The sequence below is a fragment of the Eubalaena glacialis genome, chromosome 12 (genome assembly GCF_028564815.1).
Source record: "Eubalaena glacialis isolate mEubGla1 chromosome 12, mEubGla1.1.hap2.+ XY, whole genome shotgun sequence".
NCBI classification, from domain to species: domain Eukaryota; kingdom Metazoa; phylum Chordata; class Mammalia; order Artiodactyla; family Balaenidae; genus Eubalaena; species Eubalaena glacialis.
Window position 1 is genome coordinate 16560345 of NC_083727.1, and position 16440 is coordinate 16576784.

Consider the following 16440-nt stretch of genomic DNA (forward strand, 5'->3'; position numbering starts at 1 on the left):
TAAAAGCCAAATAGTACTACAAAGTTTATCGAGAAACCAGCAATTTCCCTGTCTCATGCCTCTCCACTTTTATCCTATTCCATATTCCACTGTCAACACTGAGCTGTTTCTCCACATTCCTACAAAGATGATTATAGGGTTATTTCTTGATTTTTCAATTTTATACATTTTCTATGGATTTCCTACTGTGGAAAATGAAGAGTTAGCTTTATAACTTAGTTCCCATCCCATAATATAACCATGCTTCTTCACTCCTATGTCCATCTGCCCAATACTTATTTCACAATTTTTTGCTTCAATCCATATTCAGTATTTATATTACTTTTTCCTGTAAATACTGTTAGCCTAGCCACTTAATCTATTATGAGGGGTGGATTATATCGCCAAGGTCCCTCCCCTACTAGCATTTTGGTAAGAAAAGTGTGTGTGTTGTTAATGAAAAAACTGTAGAATATTAACCATATGTGACCAAAAGCTGGCTTTCCATCAAGTCCAAGAAAACAGCAAAGGTCTCGCAATTCTAACCCCAGGAGAAATGGGGAGAAATGAGAGGGGAGGGGATAGGGGTAAACACTACTATCCTACTATTGAAATTATAGATTTAGATGAGATGTATTACTTTTAAACAAACCTTGATAAGAGATTAAAAAACAAACAAAACCCCCAAACTATGACTATACAGATATGTAAAAGATTAAAGTTGACTGCTCCTGTCCAGGAGGTACCATACAAAATAAATGATGGAGCAAAGCAAAATTCCCAGAGATCCAACTTTTAAAAAGAAAGGAGTGGACTTCCCTGGTGGTGCAGTGGTTAAGAATCCATCTGCCAATGCAGGGGATATGGGTTCGATCCCTGGTCCAGGAAGATCCCACATGCCACAGAGCAACTAAGCCTGTGCGCCACAACTACTGAACCTGTGCTCTAGAGCCTGCAAGCCACAACTACTGAGCCCTCATGCCACAACTACTGAAACACGCGTGCCTAGAGCCTGTGCTCTGCAACAAGAGAAGCCGCCGCAGTGAGAAGCCTGTGCACCACAACAAAGAGTAGCCCCTGCTCACCACAACTAGAGAAAGCCCACGCACAGCAACGAAGACCCAATGCAGCCATAAATAAATAAGTAAATAAATAAATAAATTTTTATAACTTTTTTTTTTTAATTTATTTATTTATGGCTGTGTTGGGTCTTCGTTTCTGTGCGAGGGCTTTCTCTAGTTGCGGCAAGTGGGGCCACTCTTCATCGCGGTGCGCGGGCCTCTCATTATCGCGGCCTCTCTTGTTGCGGAGCACAGGCTCCAGACGCGCAGGCTCAGTAGTTGTGGCTCACGGGCCTAGTTGCTCCATGGCATGTGGGATCTTCCCAGACCAAGGCTTGAACCCGTGTCCCCTGCATTGGCAGGCAGATTCTCAACCACTGCGCCACCAGGGAAGCCCCAAAATTTATAAAAAAATAAATAAAAAAGAAAGAGTAACTGGTAATGTATTTTATATAAACTACTTAGATTTACGTAATTTAAACTTGACAAAGTGTTGGCCTTTATTATTAAAGTCTTATTAAAAAAAGAAATCAATGAATAAATTAAATGTAACTCTCAGATAAGCTTAAAACTTTCCTAAGCAGTAGAATTTCAAGAAACAAACTCTACTTTAACCATCTGTTTCTAAAATTTTCTGGCGAAAGAACATATTAATAATTAAAAACAGAAATAACACTGCTAAATATTTCACCCTCAATTTCTACATTAGTGGGCATTGTTTCATTTAATAAGATGAGACAATTAAACGGCTGGTTAAGTATAAATTCTAGGATTCTATAATTTGTGCTCATTTATTTATGAAATTTAATCTGTCACTTACTTGCAGTGTCTTCTTGGGCAAATCATTAAACTCCTCTGTGTCTCAGTTTCTTCACCTACAAAATGGTGATGACAGAGTAGCTACCTCACATGATTTTGAGAATTAAATGAGTAATACACATAAGATAATAAAAAGGAACACAGAGCAAGCAAACAAGTAAATAAAATAGCTTATGTAAATGGTAGCCATTAACACTATCATTTCTTCCTTGTAAAATGAAGGAAACTCCAAGAATTTACAGGGTTAGTGATAACACAGTGAAAATTAATGGTATTACACTTGCCTGGCCTGTAGCAGAAACTACAAACACTAGTAGTAATAATTATTTATTCTAAATATCATGAATTTCCACAAAGTACAAAGGAACAAAACCTTAGCAAACACAGCTGCAGGCCACTCTGGCTGCAGAATATTGAAGGAGTTGACTGAGCCTTTGAGGCCTTCCTTTCCCATGTATATGGGACAAATAATTTGTTTTAATTGGGTAACTCAGATAAAGCTACCTGAAAACCAAATATTAGGTTGCATATAAGTGCCAGATAAGTGATATAAACTGTGCTATAGGTGTTTAAAGGGTTCTCTGGGCTGAGGGAGGGTGTGGGAGGGTCTTGAATCATGGGTACTTAAATAAGAAGGTTAAAGTATGAAGCAAGGCAACCAAATACTGGGCAGGTTCTGGAGACAATGAGTCAGTCACCTGTCTGGCTAAACAAAGGAGGGACAGGAGGAAAGGGAATTATGAAGAAGGAGTTTGGGGTCGTGAGTATCTACAAGAGAAGATGAGAAAGGCCAATGAAGGCTGCAAGTGTACAGTGGCCTTTATTATAGAAGATCTTGAGTTAACACTAACGGTTTAGTATTATTATGTAAACTGGTATACATATTTTATCTTTGCCCAGTTTGTACATGGTTGAGTTTTGCTGGAACAAATTTAATTATTATAACAAAAAATATATAGTTCATGTTGAAATATCACAGAGAAACAGGATGAAATATATAAAACTAAAATTCACTTCTCAACTGCACTGGGATTCTCCTTTAGCTTATGGACAAGAAGGAGGTCTTTCCACTTTAACCATATATACCATCCTAAAATTTAACTCTGATTTCCATAGTGACTTCCAGAGATGATAATTTTTTCTATAAACAATGGAATCTTGAGTTGGATAGAACCCTAGGAAATTGTCTTGTAAAAGTATATATATTTAAGAGGTTAGAGAAAAGCCTTGCTGCCCAGTAGACTCTTTTTACCAGACTTCCTCTTCCATTCATCTATCCAATTTTACCTCTTAAAACTAACCCTTGACAACAAACAGAAATTTTTACACAAGTAATGTTAGTTTCAAAGTGGAGAGACTACCTTGTTCACTGCTGCTGTACCCTAAATACTTAGAAAGTGTAAGGCAAGTAGTAGATGTTCAAAAAATATTGTTGCAATAAATCTCTAAATACAGATCAGAATACATCTAGATTAAAGACTACTATAAAAAATGGTAGCTATCCCTCCAAACTAAAGTGTTTGCCTTACCCTAGGCTATGTCAGTGCTGCTGTAATACTTGTTTTGAAACTGTAAATTTGTTTCAATGCAATTGATATGTTAGGGAACAATTTGAACACTAAATGAATTTTGCTGTGATTTCATCTGCCAGAAACACTAGGTGAATGCAGAAAACCATACTCAGCTGAAACAAGCTGCATGTGAATACACTAAATGTGAATGTGAACACACCTCAAACATCTGCCAGCTACCTCAGCTCACTGCATCTTCGTGGAATCAGCCACACCCATCCACAACTTGTGTTCAACTTCCCTTGTGATTTCAGAAAACCCTTCTTCAACCACTTCACAATAACAAGCTTCCACAACTATGTGGAAACTTCTTTTACAAGGCAAACTTCAGGAGGGTTTAAAAGCAAAGTACAATATTTATTTGTATAAATATTGTACAAGTATTTACATATTACATATTTCTTAGCCATTTAACATGTGTAAAACTATACTACCATGTTTTTTAAGGTTCCTGTCTTTCTAAATGTTCACTGATGACATTTTGAGTGTTGTACCCCAATTCCATGTTTCCCGTAAGTCTTGTAGGGTTTTGTTTTTTTATTTTTTGACTGTATTATTTTCCATAGTATGGTGTTTTTTAGGAACACATATGTCAAATTGCAACAGAACTGTTTGTACTGCAAAGCCCCTGACCTCAACAACGGTTACTCAATTCCCAGGATGTCTAATTGGAAGGTAGAATGTTTCAACTTAACATATTTGGTTGTCAATACGATGTTAACAGTTTCTTAATACTAACTTTAACTTGTGTCTCTCTGTGGACTGGCTGACAGGATCAGACTGTGCAGTGAGTTAGCTATAACTTCTTTAAAGTTAAAGCAAGTTTTGAAACTTTTTGGCCTCAATGAAGATTTCAGAATTCAACTTAAAAAAAAAAAAGTATTACCTTCCTAATTATATACACTATTTTAAATACCTTTTTCATTATTGGTGTAGTATGTAAGTATCTCATCAAATGCCAAGTAGGTAATAGTTGATGCACTTCACATCTGATTAACTTTAAAAGAATTTACAAATGTCATTAATTGAATATGAAAAATCTCAAAATTAATTTAAACAGCAAATTTTTAGAACTGTATTTCTTGGAGCATGATATTACATCTTTATTAAGGCAAAGCAAACTCGCTGCCCCCCAAATTCTATAATGTCAAATTATTTTCCTAAGATTTAAAATGTAAGAATTATAGCTATGGCAATTAAAAATCTAAAATTCAAATACTACCATCATTTACAATTAAAAACAGGATAAGTATAATTCACCTGTAGCATAAACTGTAGCATAAAACAGCTGTAATACTGAATCATTTTACATAGATATTTGCAAAAATAAAATAACAGAAACACACCAAGTTAGTCACCTAAATGCTACTTACTTTAAGTTACTTATCATGTTGAGATTTAGTGTTAGTTAAAAGCTTAAAGGGAACAAAGGATTATGTTACCAGAAAATGTATTTCTCAATTTTATAAGCCTACAGTAATTTATTTTCTAAAGAAAAACAGTAAATATTAATAACTGAAGTAACATAATGATCCACATTACCTCCTCTTAAAAAACACTTCCCAATTTTCTCATTTAATACACTGCCTCAAGTTCATTGAATGTTGACCATTTCTTATGGTTAAAAGGCTTACCAGTTATAAGTTCCTCTAAAAGGAATGTGCAAGTCAGCCACACTTGGCAATTTATGTATTGTGGTTTTGTGGTGAGTGCTACCATTTTCTAAGGATCAAGAAAAGTGCAATAAATCTAAGGCAGAATGGTTATAATCCATCAAAACATATTATATAACTAACTACCTTGTGTGTATTTTCCAATTCATACCCCATTATTATCTTTCAATACATTAGGGCTTTAAGATGGAAACAAAGTTACCTCTGAGTGTGCCCCTTTTAATGTAATTTTTGGCTAATGCATCCTGTATGCAAATATCTTTAAAAGAAAACATGATATAAATATGTGATATGATAATAAGCTCCTATTTATGGGTAAAAGGGAAAAAAAGAGGAGAAGAGGAAATGAAAGCACTTGAAAGAACCAGTTTACATCTTACATCAACCATAAACATTTGGAATGAACTAACAGTCTCAGTGATATGTGAAAATTATAATAATTTGGTTAAAATATTAATCTAGAATGGCATTTTAAGATGAAGATTCAGAGAAAGTTCTAAGAAGTTTCACCAACTGATCTCCATGCAGTTTCAACCCCTTCCTTGACCCCTGTTTTTTCTGTTCATCTCATCTAACTTTGCCCATCTTCTTTCTACTGTCATGGCCCTTAGCTGACTTCTCCCCAGCATAGACTGCTGGCCAGATGCTAGGTATGTGTGTGTGTTACGGCACTGAGAGTGTGATGATTAACTTCATGAGTTAGACACAGTATAAATGCACAGTTATTCTCGATCTCCAAAACCTTTAATAACTAACAAATAGTTAAATCAGTAATTTTAAAATCATATACATACACTTGATTGGTAATTGACAACTGTGGTGAATCATGAGACTGCTAAGCCTGCTAATGGAGAAAGTACATAAAGATCTATGTGCAAAGGAAAACATTTAAAAGAAAGATTTCATTACTATAACAGTATTCAGAATCTTCAAAAGAAATTATAGTGTATTTAAAATGAGTGGTTAAAACAGTGAAACAATATTAAATTGAATCAACTCTCTAAAATAAAATAATTTTGTTTTTTGTTAAGTTATGTGCCAGTCTTTCAAATCTAACACTACAAAACTGTTGAAAAGTTGGCTATTAATCTTGTTATAGTTATGGGGAATAAATTTTATATTAGATGGTCAAGAATAATCTCAAAACTGTACAGAAACTTCTATCTCAGCAGATTTATTACATATAAATCTATTTCACAATTCTCCAATTATAGATACCCTTAGAGAATACTCAATATTTTTAATTGTATAATATAGTTGAATAAAGAACCAGAAATCTCATTATACAATACTTATCCATAAATCTAGAGACTTCCATAATAAGAAATATGAACTGCAAAAATATATGAAAGTGATCATCTACTTAACATTTTGATTTATGAAATGACACGTTTTCTAATGTATTATTGTTATATATTATACTTGCATATGTACTATATAGTATACGTATTTTGCTTACTCAATAAACATTTGTTGAGTGTCTACTACTCACTCTATATGATAATGGGTGCTGAAAATATTAAAATTAATAAAAGCACAGTTGCCTCCACTCAAGAAATTTACATTTTAGTAGGGGAAGACAATACATCAACAAGTAAATATAATAACTGAATTGTAACTGAGTTGTGCTGCAGTATACATGGGAAACAAAGAAGGGACCCATCAAGTCTGAGGGAAGTGGAGGATTTAAGGAAACGATTAATTAAAGAAGGCAACACCGAGACAGTGGAAGCAAGAAGAACTACAATCCTGCAGCCTGTGGAACAAAAACCACATTCACAGAAAGATGGACAAGATGAAAAGGCAGAGGGCTATGTAACAGATGAAGGAACAAGATAAAACCCCATAAAAACAACTAAATGAAGGGGAGATAGGCAACTTTTCAGAAAAAGAATTCAGAATAATGATAGTGAAGATGATCCAGGACCTCGGAAAAAGAATGGAGGCAAAGATTGAGAAGATGCAAGAAATGTTTAACAAAGACCTAGAAGAATTAAAGAACAAACACCTAGAAGAATTAAAGAACAAACAAACAGAGATAAACAATACAATAACTGAAATGAAAAATACACTAGAAGGAATCAAGATCAGAATAACTGAGGCAGAAGAACGGATAAGTGACCTGGAAGACAGAATGGTGGAATTCGCTGCCGTGGAACAGAATAAAGAAAAAAGAATGAAAAGAAATGAAGACAGCCTAAGAGACCTCTGGGACAACATTAAACGCAACAACATTCACATTATAGGGGTCCCAGAAGGAGAAGAGAGAGAGAAAGGACCTGAGAAAATATTTGAAGAGATTACAGTCAAAAAATTCCCTAACATGGGAAAGGAAATAGCCACCCAAGTCCAGGAAGCGCAGAGAGTCCCAGGCAGGATAAACCCACGGAGAAACACGCCGAGACACAGAGCAATCAAATTGACAAAAATTAAAGACAAAGAAAAATTATTGAAAGCAACAAGGGAAAAATGACAAATAACATACAAGGGAACTCCCATAAGGTTAATAGCTGATTCCTCAGCAGAAACTCCACAAGCCAGAAGGGAGTGGCATGATATATTTAAAGTGATGAAAGGGAAGAACCTACAACCAAGATTACTCTACCCCGCAAGGATCTCATTCAGATTCGATGGAGAAATCAAAAGCTTTACAGACAAGCAAAAGCTAAGAGAATTCAGCACCACCAAACCAGCTCTACAACAAATGCGAAAGGAACTTCTCTAAGTGGGAAACACAAGAGAAGTAAAGGACCTACAAAAACAAACCCATAACAATTAAGAAAATGGTAATAGGAACATACATATCAATAATTACCTTAAACGTGAATGGATTAAATGCTCCAACCAAAAGACACAGGCTTGCTGAATGGATACAAAAACAAGACCCATATATATGCCGTCTACAAGAGAACCACTTCAGACCTAGGGACATATACAGACTGAAAGTGAGGGGATGGAAAAAGCTATTCCATGCAAATGGAAATCAAAAGAAAGCTGGAGTAGCAATACTCGTATCAGATAAAATAGACTTTAAAATAAAGAATGTTACAAGAGACAAGGAAGGACACTACATAATGACCAAGGGATCAATCCAAAAAGAAGATATAACAATTGTAAATATATAAGCACCCAACATAGGAGCACCTCAATACATAAGGCAACTGCTAAGAGCTATGAAAGAGGAAACCGAGAGTAACACAAAAATAGTGGGGGACTTTAACACCTCACTTACACCAATGGACAGATCATGCAGACAGAAAATTAATAAGGAAACAGAAGCTTTAAATGACACAATAGATCAGATAGATTTAATTGACATTTATAGGACATTCCATCCAAAAACAGCAGATTACACTTCCTTCTCAAGTGCACAAGGAACATTCTCCAGGATAGATCACGTCTTGGGTCACAGATCAAACCTCAGTAAATTTAAGAAAGTTGAAATCATATCAAGCATCTTTTCTGACCACAACGCTATGAGATTAGAAATCAATCACAGGGAAAAAAAAATGTAAAAAACATAAACACATGAAGGCTAAACAGTATGTTATTAAATAACTAAGAAATCACTGAAGAAATCAAAGAGGAAATCAAAAAATACCTAGAGACAAATGACAACAAAAACACGATGATCCAAAAACCTATGGGATGCAGCAAAAGCAGTTCTAAGAGGGAAGTTTATAGCTATACAAGCCTACCTCAAGAAACAAGAAAAATCTCAAATAAACAACCTAACCTTACACCTAAAGGAACTAGAGAAAGAAGAACAAACAAAACCCAAAGTTAGCAGAAGGAAAGAAATCATAAAGATCAGAGCAGAAATAAATGAAATAGAAACAAAGAAAATAATAGCAAAGATCAATAAAACTAAAAGCTGGTTCTTTGAGAAGATAAACAAAATTGATAAACCATTAGCCAGACTCATCAAGAAAAAGAGGGAGAGGACTCAAATCAATAGAATTAGAAATGAAACAGGACAAGTAACAACTGACACTGCAGAAACACAAAAGGATCATGAGAGATTACTACAAGCAACTCTATGCCAATAAAATGGACAACCTGGAAGAAATGGACAAATTCTTAGAAAAGCACAACCTTCCAAGACTGAATCAGGAAGAAACAGAAAATATAAACAGACCAATCACAGGCACTGAAATTGAGACTGTGATTAAAAATCTTCCAACAAACAAACGTCCAGGACCAGATGGCTTCACAGGCGAATTCAAATCAAACATTTAGAGAAGAGCTAACACCTATCCTGCTCAAACTCTTCCAAAATAGAGCAGAGGGAGGAACACTCCCAAACTCATTCTATGAGGCCACCATCACCCTGATACCAAAACCAGACAAAGATACTACAAAAAAGGAAAATTACAGACCAGTATCACTGATGAATATAGATGCAAAATTCCTCAACAAAATACTAGCAAACAGAATCCAACAACACATTAAAAGGATCATACACCATGATCAAGTGGGATTTATCCTAGGGATGCAAGGATTCTTCAATATACACAAATCAATCAATGTGATACACCATATTAACAAATTGAAGAATAAAAACCATATGATCATCTCAATAGATGCAGAAAAAGCTTTTGACAAAATTCAACACCCACTTATGACAAAAACTCTCCAGAAAGTGGGCACAGAGGGAACCTACCTCAACATAATAAAGGCCATATATAACAAACCCACCACAAACATCATTCTCAATGGTGAAAAACTGAAAGCATTTCCTCTAAGATCAGGAACAAGACAAGGATGTCCACTCTTGCCACTATTATTCAACATGGTTTTGGAAGTCCTAGCCACGGCAATCAGAGGAGGAAAAGAAAAAAAAGGAATACAAATTGGAAAAGAAGAAGTAAAACTGTCACTGTTTGCAGATGACATGACACTATACACAGAGAATCCTAAATATGCCACCAGAAAACTACTAGAGCTAAACAATGAATTTGGTAAAGTTGCAGGATACAAAATTAATGCACAGAAATCTCTTGCATTCCTATACACAAATGATGAAAAATCTGAAAGAGAAATTAAGGAAACACTCCCATTTACCATTGCAACAAAAAGAATAAAATAACTAGGAATAAACCTACCTAAGGAGACAGAAAACCTGTATGCAGAAAACTATAAGACACTGCTGAAAGAAATTAAAGATGATACAAACAGATGGAGAGATATACCATGTTCATGCACTGGAAGAATCAACATTGTGAAAATGACTATACTACCCAAAGCAATCTACAGATTCAATGCAATCCCTATCAAATTACCAATGGCATTTTTTACGGAACTAGAACAAAAAATCTTAAAATTTGTATGGAGACACAAAAGACACTGAATAGCCAAAGCAGTCTTGAGGGAAAAATATGGAGCTGGAGGAATCTGACTCCCTGACTTCAGACTATACTATAAAGCTACAGTAATCAAGACAATATGGTAGTGGCACAAAAACAGAAATACAGATCAATGGAACAGGATAGAAAGCCCAGAGATAAACCCACACACCTATGGTCAATTAATCTATGACAAAGGAGGCAAGGATATACAATGGAGAAAAGACAGTCTCTTCAATAAGTGGTGCTGGGAAAACTGGACAGCTACATGTAAAAGAACAAAATTAGAACACTCCCTAACACCATACACAAAAATAAACTCAAAATGGATTAGAGACCTAAATGTAAGACTGGACACTATAAAACTCTTAGAGGAAAACATAGGAAGAACACTCTTTGACACAAATCACAGCAAGATCTTTTTTGATCCACCTCATAGAGTAATGGAAATAAAAACAAAAATAAACAAATGGGACCTATTGATACTTAAAAGCTTTTGCACAGCCAAGGAAACCATAAACAAGACGAAAAGACAACCCTCAGAATGCGAGAAAATATTTGCAAATGAATCAACGGACAAAGGATTAATCTCCAAAATATATAAACAGCTCATGCAGCTCAACATTAAAAAAACAAACAACCCAATCAAAAAATGGGCAGAAGACCTAAATAGACATTTCTCCAAAGAAGACATACAGATGGCCAAGAAGCACATGAAAAGGTGCTCAACATCACTAATTATCAGAGAAATGCAAATCAAAACTACAATGAGGTATCACCTCATACCAGTTAGAATGGTCATCATCAGAAAATCTAGAAACAACAAATGCTGGAGAGGGTGTGGAGAAAAAGGAACCCTCTTGCACTGTTGGTGGGAATGTAAATTGATACAGCCACTATGGAGAACAGTATGGAGGTTCCTTAAAAAACTAAAAATAGAACTACCATATGACCCAGCAATCCCACTACTGGGCATATACCCAGAGAAAACCATAATTCAGAAAGACACATGCACCCCAATGTTCACTGCAGTACTATTTACAATAGTCAGGACATGGAAGCAACCTAAATGCCCATCGACAGATGACTGGATAAAGAAGATGTAGTACGTATATACAATGGAGTATTACTCAGCCATAAAAAGGAACAAAATTGTGTCATTTGTAGAGACATGGATGGACCCAGAGACTGTCACACAGAGTGAAGTAAGTCAGAAAGAGAAAAACAAATATCGTATACTAATGCATATATGTGGAACCTAGAAATATGGTACAGATGAACTGGTTTGCAGGGCAGAAATAGAGACACAGATGTAGAGAACAAACTTATGGACACCAAGGGGGGAAAGTGGCAGGGAGGGGGGTGGTGGTGGGATGAATTGGGAGATTGGGATTGACATATATACACTTATATGTATAAAATGGATAACTAATAAGAACCTGCTGTATAAAAAAATAAATAAAATTCAAAAAAAAAAAGAATGATGACATGAAAAACAAAATGATCACAAGATTATAATTTAAAAAAAAATAAAATAAAGAAGGCAACACCTAAGCTGGCTTTTGGAAGATAAAAATGTGTTCGCTAGATGGTCAGGCAAGAGGGAAAGAATATTTCAAACATAAGTAGTTGTCTGGGAAAAGAGTTTAAATGTATGGCAAGTTTGGGAAACCACAAGTAGCTGGTTAATGTTAAAGTGCAGGGAGTGAGACTAACAGGGAGAAAGTGTGATAAAGGATGAGGCTGAAGAAGTAGGGTAGGCACGGGCATATCATGGATGATCTTAATTGCTTTCCTCTGCACCATATGTGCTGAATCCCACAAGTCAGCAAGAACAACATGCCTCTCACTTTCCAGATTCAGATAATTTATCTCTGAAGTTCCAAGCCCTGCCTGGTTCTGTGACATTCCACCAAGTCCCAGAGGTGGGCATGCATTCATTCAGCAACATTCACTCTGTGCCATTTAGCGGTGTATAAGCTGCAGTACAGATCAGGAGGAAGTGCCTAAAACTTAGGAATTAAGGAGAGGCAGGAGAAACTTCACAAAGAATGTAGTGCTTGAACTTAGCCATTACGGATGAATCATAAAAGTCTTGCAGGATATCACTGACTACTGTTTGTGTTTCAGGAAAGACCATGAAAGAATAAATTTGAAGAATTATAGCTGTAGTGTAGAAGGGAAGTGAGATAAGGCTAAAAAGGTGGAAAGTTTTCAGGGAAAAATGTACAGATTCTAGATAATGTAAAAGATCTAAGAAAATTCTACTGGCCTGGAACTTTCTCATAAATATGATCTACTTCTTGGTTCACCTTGATATCTGGGATCCATTCCACAAACACTGCCCACTATAAGCCTGGTCATGTGCTCTAAACATGCAAAGATGAATAAAATATAGTCCCTGCTTCTGAGATTATAAATTAGTAGAATTCAGATTTATATTGGACTTCTTATAGCATATATTTGTTATCTAACTTCATCCTCCCCACATGTGAAGCAGAGAAGACAACTGGTAAACCATTTTTTTTTTTCTTTTTAACTGAAGAGAATCATGGAAAGACGTATTAAGAGATGTATCTACAGTTCCAACTAAGTCAGTAGCAGAGCAGTATTCTAGGCCAGCAGTTCTCAACTGTGGTGTCACTACCCAGTGCTAGCGCAATCAGTTGTAAATGAAATTTGTTGCTGATCATTAAGTACCAGAGCTCTATAACAATATAAAGTATCTAACCTATGGACAAACACATGTGTTTAAAGAGGAGCATATAAGGATGTCACTTCAGTGTATATTACTAAAAGAACAACCTGAATGACCATTGAGGAATGAATAAATAAATTACTGCATAGCAATACTAAAGAACATCATACAACTTTTTTTTTAAGTGGAGTAAGATATCCAAGTAATTATATGCAAAGACCTATAAGACATTACTGAATGAAAAAAGATGCAAAACCCATGTATAATGATACCCTTTGTGTTAAAAAAAAAAAAGGATACAAAAAAATTTTTAAACAGATTATTTTTATATGAACGCACAGGAAATGCTCTGAAAGGATACACACTAATGAGAGTCGGCTGGGTAAAAGGACACATGGATGGAAGATGGACCAAGGAGATTTAGTCATCTCTGTTATGTTTTAATTTTTTATAAGAATATATATTCATGTATTACTTGTATAATTAAGCATAAACAATTGAGCTTAAAACAGAATATTTTCCCTATTAAGTTATTTCCTACATATTTCCCCATAACACTACTTGTATTCTGATATGTGGGTAGGAGAGTAAGAGCAGAATAGAAAGAATTATTTGAAAGCACCTGAACTGAGCCAACTCAATGTACTTTCAAATAACTCAAAGCCTATGTTATCAATGCTGAAACTGTTACCGATACAGTTAGCAACTGCAACAACGCTCTATCATCAGGAGTCCTGACAGACGAGATTTAAACGTCCATACATAAAGGTGGACAAGAGCACTCTCCTCTGAACTTATAGCATAATCACTCTGGTTTAGCACTCACTACAGGCTGGGCTCTGTGCTGAACGCTGTTAACCTGTATTATTTCAATTACTTCTTACAACATTCCTGTAAGGATTAAATGAGAAACTGCAGGTAAAACTCTTCACACATAATGCCCAATCACATAACAATAAGTGTTGTCCTTTATAGGTGTTACTACTGCCTAATCTCTAACCTTATCAAGTTTCAGCCCTCACTGTACAGCAGTCAGCTTTTCAAAAGCCTCACTGACTTAAGTGTGCCAATGCTAAGAAATCTGCAATGGATTCTCATTACCTACTGAACTAAAGCCAAACTCCTTCATCAGACATTTGAAAGCATGTGTGACACAGCTCCATCACCCATCATATTCTTCTGTACCCTACTATTCTGTAGGCACATTGGAGTGCTCACAATTTTTAGAATATATTATATACTTTGACTTCCATAACTTAGGAATACTCTCGTCACTCTCGCTAAAGAGTTCTATCTACTCTTCAAGGTTCTGTAGAAATATTACCTTCTCTACAAAGTTGATTCTCTCTGGCACTCTCAAGTACATTGTTTGCACCTCTATTATGATACTTTTTTTGTATTACTTGTTTGTAAGCTGACTGAAAGCAAGTTTTGTTTATTTTTACATCCCTACTGTGCCTAGCACAGTGTTTTATACACAATTTGCATTTAATAATGGAGAAAACTTTCACCATTACTCTTAGCCCCAGTGATAACCAGTACAACTTGAAATTCAGAAGCAATTCTAATTTCCCCTTCAATTCACCTACCAGTGGTAATGACCCTATAGTAACTCTGGTAGTAACTCTTTCCAGTCCTAATTCAACACTCAGTGAGATATAATTATTTCCATACCAAACAAATGAAGTGGCACATAATCAGTGACCTAATGCTGACAAGATTGGCTGACATTAAATTCATTATGCATTAACACTGGAGGAAGGAATACAAAGCATAAGCTAGAATATTAGAATCATCTTTTAAAATCACAATTGGGATATAAAATTCCTCTGTTCAATTTTGGGTAATCTCTAACCTAACTGAATTGAACTTTAAAATCAAAGGATGTGTAAGGTCATCTACCCATTTAGTAAATAAAGTCACCTTTTATGGATTAATTATTTCTACATCTATACAACTTGGTAAAAGCAGTAAATGTCCTTAAAAGCTAACTGACCTCAGCCCTCTGACCATTCGTAAGTGGTTTTTTCTCGGTTAAAGTCTAAGGTAGCAAGAAACCTTAGTTTTTAGTTTTGTTGTTAAATTTCACGACATTCCAACTACTAATGACTTTGGTTTCTTTTGAGCAATCAAGTAAAAACATAGCAAATACTAGTTACATACTTACATTTAAAATATAATTAAATTCTTCAGGCGAAAGTATTACATAATATATTACTTGATTCTATCCAGGAATCTTACTTCTTCCAATTTTTGAAAACCATTTTAACTCTTTATGTGAAGGCATTCGTAGTATAGAATAGTTGAGGATCTCAGGACAGAGAACTGGTTTCATTTAATTCTCTAAACTACTTGTACCATATGTGAACTTCTTAAAGGAAGACAGTTTTGTTGTTACTGTTTACTTTTCAATGAAGACGAGAGTACTTTTTGGAGATTTACAGGGCTTAACTCAATAGCATGTCAAATTTATTTTTCTTAAATTGTTTTTGCATTAGTTTGCTACTACTAGCAAACAAGTTAAATTAGAAATATTCAGGCAAAGGTACATTAAAGTCAATACTAGCTGCATGTTATCTAGGTGTTAGGGATGTTACCAAACTTTAAAGCAAGATGACCACAAGTTTTGAAAGTAAAGTTTTGGTTATTATAGATTTCATAGTAAGGCAGTTACATGGCTAAGCTTGGCTGGTACCATGGACTTTAGCATACCTGGAAATAGAAAAATTCAAATGGTAGCTGTTCTTGATTGGCCCATTGCCATTTTTGCAGCTTACAAATTTTTAATTAAGTAACTGCAGTGAGCTCATCTCTACTGGATACTTCTTTTCCAGGGCAGGTCCAGGAACTGGGTCTGGAGCCTTGAAAGCAGAAGAGAAACTTGAGTAAACTAGAGGTAGGCAGAACAAGAAACGTGACCAGATAACATTGAGATCTAATAGCAGTGAGGTAGTCCCCAATGTCTCTCACATGAAATATTTTTAAGTGGAAAAGAATCTCTTATTAAATTACAAGTTACCAGAAGATGCTATCTGCATTAGTTCAGTCATTGTCTTAATCTACACAACTCCACTCTGAACTCCCAATTCTAGAAACTAAAACAGTAGCCTTTATGAAATCTCTATTGGCTTTTAGCAATAGACTGTCCAATATGGGACCACAGAGTATAAAAGAACGAGAAAAACAACAATAAATTCATTTTCATTGGTAAAATTGGAATTGTAAAGTCCTCATTTTCAGGTCACTTTTCTCTTTTGCTATCTTATTTCCAGTCATCTTCTAATTGTTCCCCTA

The 16440-nt window shown here is 35.3% G+C and overlaps 1 protein-coding gene across 5 annotated transcripts in view; it reads right to left on the reverse strand.

Annotated features, from left to right (window-relative positions):
- Positions 1-16440, reverse strand: part of TAB2 (TGF-beta activated kinase 1 (MAP3K7) binding protein 2) — an 85097-nt gene that overhangs the window by 44158 nt on the left and 24499 nt on the right. For 4 of the 5 annotated variants that reach the window (XR_009702951.1, XM_061207435.1, XM_061207437.1 and 1 more), the window contains exon 2: positions 15859-16007. The exons of the other annotated variant lie outside the window; for it this stretch is intronic. The gene's annotated coding sequence lies outside the window, so the exon portion shown is untranslated. The remainder of the gene's footprint in view (positions 1-15858; positions 16008-16440) is intronic. 5 annotated transcript variants of the gene reach the window in all.